Consider the following 6,586-nt stretch of genomic DNA (forward strand, 5'->3'; position numbering starts at 1 on the left):
GCAATCTGGAAGCTAGGATCAAGCTCATCACTTATTGAAATTATGGTCTCTTATTATTCATCTTACATTTTAATGGAAAATGCTGCTAGAAACAAATTCTGAAAAAACAGTAAGCTAAGTTGGTATATTAATCCAGAGTTTAAGGAGGAGAAGAAGAAGAAGAAGAAGACGAAGAAGAAGAAGAAGACAAGTAAATTGGAGAAGAAACATTGAAGAAGAGTAAGAAGAAGAGCAGTGATAATTCTATCACATAGAAGGTCTGAAAATATTAGTTTATTTTATTTTATTTTATTTTTATATTTAATGATTATTATTGATATACTTTCAACGATAGTTCACATCACTTGTCTTCATCTCGATACCTCAACCGGTGAACTCGTCGGCACTTGCCCCAGTGGAGTTCAAATATCATCACTCATACTACTAATAAAACTCAGATTAAAAATATTATTTACAAAATTTAATATCTATTTTTTTCCTATAATAATTATCTAAAAATATTTTTTTACTCAAAATTTAATTAATTTTTTTGGAGTAAAAGTAACATCTAAAAACCGTAATATTCAATACATATTAATGTTTAAAAAATAATGAAAATCAAAAATAGCATGTTAAGGATTTATTACAGTATTCTTATTCTGATCCAACCTAAAAACCAAATAATTCATAGTTCTTTTTAACTAAAGAAAAAAATATATTCTGAATTTTATTTTATTTTTTAAAGAACTTGATAGCTTCAATTAATGTAATTAATTACTAAAAAACATTATTATTTTTTCACAAAAGTTCAATTACTTTACGATGTCAGGGCTAATAAAGAACATGTTTGATTGGATTGGGAAGCATAATTTTAATAACGACACTAATGATGACGATGATAATAGCATGACAAGGTATTTTTTTTTTTTTGATTTTTAAATAGTTTAATTTCTTAAAATAAATTAAATTATTTTTCTTAATATTTAATTATATGTTGAATAAGTTGAATAATAGGGTGGCATCGGAGCATACAAAAAGCATCAAGTGAAGCACTGAGAAGAGGAGACATATCTAGATGTTAGAGTACTTGTACATGTATATTATATTTATATGTATATACATAATCAAGTGTACACCATTGTTGTATTTATATGGGCTGGTTTGCCCTGGTGAATGGCATTCATTCTTTTCTCTCATCATTATCTATCACAGAGGATAGCGTTTGAGTTCAATGGCACATGAGGAAAGCATTTGTGCTACTAAATTGCATCAAAAAGCAGCTGAAGAGATTATGAGAAAGACTAACAAATCTAACAATATTGGGAAACTGGACTTGCATTGCCTTCATGCTTCTGAAGCAGTTGATGCTGTTAAACGTCTCAAAAAGCTTGAAGCATCACCAAGAACACCACTGAAATCTTTATCTCCTCACTGTCAACCAAATGTCTTAACAATCATACTAGGTATATATATATATATATATTCAATCTTGTATGTTTATAATTGTTGTGAAGATATATATGTTAAGATGCATAATAATGAAATTATTATAACAGGGGTGGGGAAACATAGCAAAGGATCACCCGTGCGACCTGGAGCAGTCAAAGAATTTCTTACTAATAATAGGTATATTTATTATATTCATTTTCTTTTTTTAGATATTAATCATATTATTAAGATGTTGATTTTATGAAATTATTACTTTGCAGGTATCGGTATTATAATCTTAAACCTGATGTCATAGCGATTTATCCAAAGTTTACTGTTGAATGAGAACATGTGAGTATCCTTTGTTTATTGTTGTGTAGACATTACCCAATTCTTTAATTGATGATTGCAATTTAAACACAAAAGGAAAAAAAAAAAAAATAAAAAGCACTTATCACTTGTTTTTAGTAAATAACTATAAAAAAATATTAAACAAATATTATAAGGAAATATTCCCATTTTTTATGTTTTGGCAAATTTTATGTGATGTCTTTTTTAAAAGAAAAGTTTTATCCAAAAACAAAACGAAAATAATGCATACCTATTATAAGATTTTTGGTTCTTCAATCTTAATTTACTTTTAATCTCTTAATTTATTTGTGTTTTATAAATAAAATAATAATTATTTTAGTATCCTCCAACAACTCCACAACCCGATTTATTTTAAATTTAATAAATTTTAAAATTAACATGTCAAATTGAATTTGAAGTGTACTATGGTTAAAATCTTACTCAATATTAAGAGAGAAAGTGATTTTACTAAAGAAACACCCATATATAAAGAATTGATGAAAATAACACAAATAATGCATGCAATCACATGATGATATCCATGAAAAAAAAAAACACTTGTGAAGTTGTACCGTATCAATCACAATTTTATAGTGGCGTAAAAATAAATGACAATCATAATAGATGTATCACACATATATAACAAATAAATAAATAAATAAAAACACTTAATTTGTCAACACAATACAAAAATTAAATATAATAAATTCTACTTTAAATGATACGCATTTATTATTTTTAAAATTACTTTGTCTTTCTTTTTGTTCTACACACGTTGTGTATTTGATATCAATAAATATTAATAAATATCAACAATAAATTAATAGCTTAAGGAAATTGACAAAAAAAAAACTTTGGTATATATAACATAATATTCACATGATACCATTTTTAATATATATATTTTGTAAATTCAATCTCCAAATTTTGGAGCATTAATTTTTCTTAGATATATGCCTATAATTAAGTGAAATCCTGCCATATTACTTTTGGGGAAGTACCAAAAAATCCATCAATACTTTTAATAATTCCTTTTAATCCCCCAAAAGATTGTGTTTCCTCGGGGGTCCTTCCTTTTTCTGCAAATTACTTTTCAGCCCAAAACCAGTTGACGGAGAAGACAGAGGCATTAAATAGGCTGTGAAATGACGTTGCTGCCTTTGAGAGAAGTTGTGTGCTTTGGATTAAATGGTGTTGAATTCAACCGGCTAAAATGACGTTTTTAACCCTATCTTTTCCTTGGGAACTGTTGGCGAGGATGGTTGGGACTGCAGAATCAGTGGGATTCGGGAACGAAACCCTATCATCCACCAAAGGGCGCATCCGGCACATCCTTTCCCCTTCTTCTTATTTCGGTGAAGGCCGTTGAAATCCTTTTTTCCGCTCATTTCTTTTCTTGCAAAACCTCGTCTTCGAGATCACCGGCAACTTTCATCCCCGGTTTCCATTTGTTCGGGAAGTTCTTCGGCAAAGATCTCAAGGGAAAAAGGCAACACAAAAGTGAGAAGACATATTGATTGCCATGGAAGAAGGGTTATTTGAGTGGCTTTCCCTATTTTCTATGTAATGTTGTGTGATTCCTTTGATAATATCGACATTCTTGTGTAAAGTTTGTAGCTTTTCCTGTGTAGGCTGTGTGGTTTGATGTGTATAATATTATATTTATCACTTAGTGATTAAGTCTGTGTTTATATTTTTTATATAGATCAGAATATAGCAACAATACTTCTAAACGCTCGGTGTTATCTAGGCCCAGTTGTTGAAACCATTGCAGAGTTGAAAAAACAAATGAATAGGTGCCATTAGGAGATACTCCGTGGTACACTGTTTGCCCATTTTATGGACGTCACTCCCGTGTTGCAAGAGCGAGGGGTTCTTAATGCGGTATTGCAATTGTACGACGAGAACCACCAAATGTTTAAGATAGGACAAAGTATGCTCTCATTCAGATCAGAAGACGTCGCTATCATCCTAGGCCTCAGTTGCCATGGAGATACTATCTCTTTCAAGCACGAGAGGGTCAAATCAGAATTTGAGAAGAACTTTCTACATAAAATGTACAACCGTCACAGAGATGCAATCAAAGATAGCCTACTGAGAATTGTATGTAGCAAATACGGCGACGAGGAGGCCTTTGTGAAGCTCCTGGTGGTGTACTTCATGACGATGATTCTGTTCCCAACACTTGTCTAAATGCGTCATCATTCGTAGCAAGGTACACTAACGATCTGGGGTCACTCGGTCGTTACGCATGGGCGCATGCTACTCACAAGTGGATGATGGAAGATATCCCATGCGACAGCTGGCCATGTCAAACTTCGTTGTAAAGGAAAGTGCCCTAGCACAAGATATTTTGAGAGGTTGCTCCATTGCTTTGATTATTTGGTTTAATGAGGTGACAGGTAGTGTCAAGAAACAAAGAATAGGTCAGACACCCCGTCTCATGTGCTATGGGAATTCCAGTTTCATCAAGTCGATGTCTATCGAGCAGCTGTTGAACTCAATCAAAGGGAGAAAAGTAAGTTAATCCTATTGATGTCTAAAATGATTGGTAATTTGGATGAATGTGTTATTTCCCGTGTTTTACAATGTTGAACTGTGTACATTACTCGATTCATGTGTATAATATTGTGTTCTTGTGTATAATATTGAATTCCTTGTGTATATTTTATTGTTTTCTGTGTATAATATAGAATTACTGTGTATAATGTGCTAACGTTACGATATTTTGTGTTTACTTACCAGTTCTCCGACAGCTAACAACGAGGAGAATATGTTAGTTGGTAATATTAAGCGTGATCAGAAACAAAACCCCTGTCAGAACATTGGAATCGGGCTACTATACAAGGTAGTCCCGACAACAAATAAGGCCCCCGACCGCTGGGAAAAAGCCAAGCGTTGAGCCAACAAAGAAGCGACGCCGGAATCAATCCCCTCCAACCAGCCCTGAAGAAATTGGCTGTTGACAATCATCGGTAGAAAGGCCGGAGGAGGTTCTCCAAGGTGCCGATAAAATGCGGCGGTTATTACAACAAGTCTTAGCAGGGTTCCGTGACCTGGGAGCTCGTATAGACGAGCGTGAACGTGAAGATGCAAAGCGAAAAAGGTCTGAGTCACGGTCACCACCTCGGGATTTAGTACCCCCTGTGAAGGTAACAGATATCAGTCGTCCCCATTCGTCAGGACCGTCCCCTACTCCTGTCTTTAGATTAAAAAGGATGGCACGGTCTTGGAAAAGCCGTTCTAGTCAGTACAGTATGAAGTATACAGGAAATGCGGAAATCCCTATACAGTAGAATGAAGGAGCTTCTGAGGATGTTCACGTTCCAACAACAACTACTCAAGAAGAAGAGGCAGAAGCTGCATCACAGGTCCCCGCATCTGATCGCTCCGTCCGTGGTGATGAAATTCCAGTTCCTGAAGCCGGTATAGATGATATTCCGTCTCATGCTCCACCTCCTCAGGTGGCCACAGATGAAATCCCGTCTCATATCCCACCTCCTGAGGCCCCAGTGGCCACCCAGATCCCGGTAAGGGCTGAAGATGCTCCCCCCAAACGTGTTACATGACACATGGCTGCCTAAAACAAACATCAAAGCAGTCCACCTCCGAAAATAGCTCCACCAAAACAAGCCCCAGTAAAGAAGATATCGCCAAAGCGGGTTCAGCCAAAGAGAGCCCCACCGAAAAAAAAGCTCCACCAAAGAGAGCTACAAGGAATAGGGGCCCAGCACAGAAGAACAAACCTGCTGAAATGGTTTCCAACTCGAGTGACGACTCCGGAGATGATGAGGCGGTAGCAGCATTACGCACTCTAGACACACCACTTCACTCCCTAAACGGTTTGAGAAAGGAAAAACCAAGAGAAGCGTTGCTTGCGGTGATCACATACTAGTCTTAACAAGAAAGGAAGGTGTACTTTCGAGGATCAAAAGAAGGCTGAGACTAACTTCCTACCACAGAAGAAGACCTATCTGGGATTCGGAAGGCTTAAGCAATTCAAAAAAATAGCCCTCACCATCTTCCTCAACACACGTGTTGACGGGTACTTTATGGACGGCTTTGTGCTTCTTTTATCTAGCTCTGTCATCTGGAGGGATGATAAAGACTACGGGTATACCACCCGTGCCCATCTGTTCGTCATCCTCGATGGGAAGGAAAATGTCCACGATGATGTATTGGATGCTCTCATACTCATACTCTGCGTGAAATTACTAACAAATCCATTGGCAATCAAGAAACGTGGCGTTGTCACACAGCCCCTAGCTTTTGCTATGCAAAAATTACAATTTGCAGCAGAACAAGCAGTGTACCTGATGGAAGATGTCGTATATGGGTACAAAATAGCTAACCTTATACTTATGCCAATCTTACTTCATGGCCATTACCATCTGCTCATTTTGGACAATGAGAAGCAAAAGTACATGCACTACTCGTCACTCAGGTCAGACATTTATGATTCCGACGCCGTGGATATGGTAAGTGACGAAAATATATTCTGGAACTACGGTATGCTTTCGTACGCTCTTCTATTTAGTGACTAACAAGTTCCATTAAAATGTTCAACATGATCTCTTTGAACTATGTATCGAGGTCAACACATCCAGTAATCCATTTCAACACTTCCCACTTGAGCATGTGCAGGACTACCCCCAGCAAGCACCCGACACTATTGATTGTTCGGTGTTTTGCAATGCGATATATAGAACAGCTCTGAATGGGGAAGAATTGTCCATTTCACAGTCGGGCGTCCAAATCCTCCGTCTTCGCTATGTCGCCCTTATACTTCTCGACGTGATGAAAAGAAAAATAATACCAAGCACTAATA

The sequence above is a fragment of the Dioscorea cayenensis genome, chromosome 5 (genome assembly GCF_009730915.1).
Source record: "Dioscorea cayenensis subsp. rotundata cultivar TDr96_F1 chromosome 5, TDr96_F1_v2_PseudoChromosome.rev07_lg8_w22 25.fasta, whole genome shotgun sequence".
NCBI classification, from domain to species: Eukaryota; Viridiplantae; Streptophyta; class Magnoliopsida; order Dioscoreales; family Dioscoreaceae; genus Dioscorea; species Dioscorea cayenensis.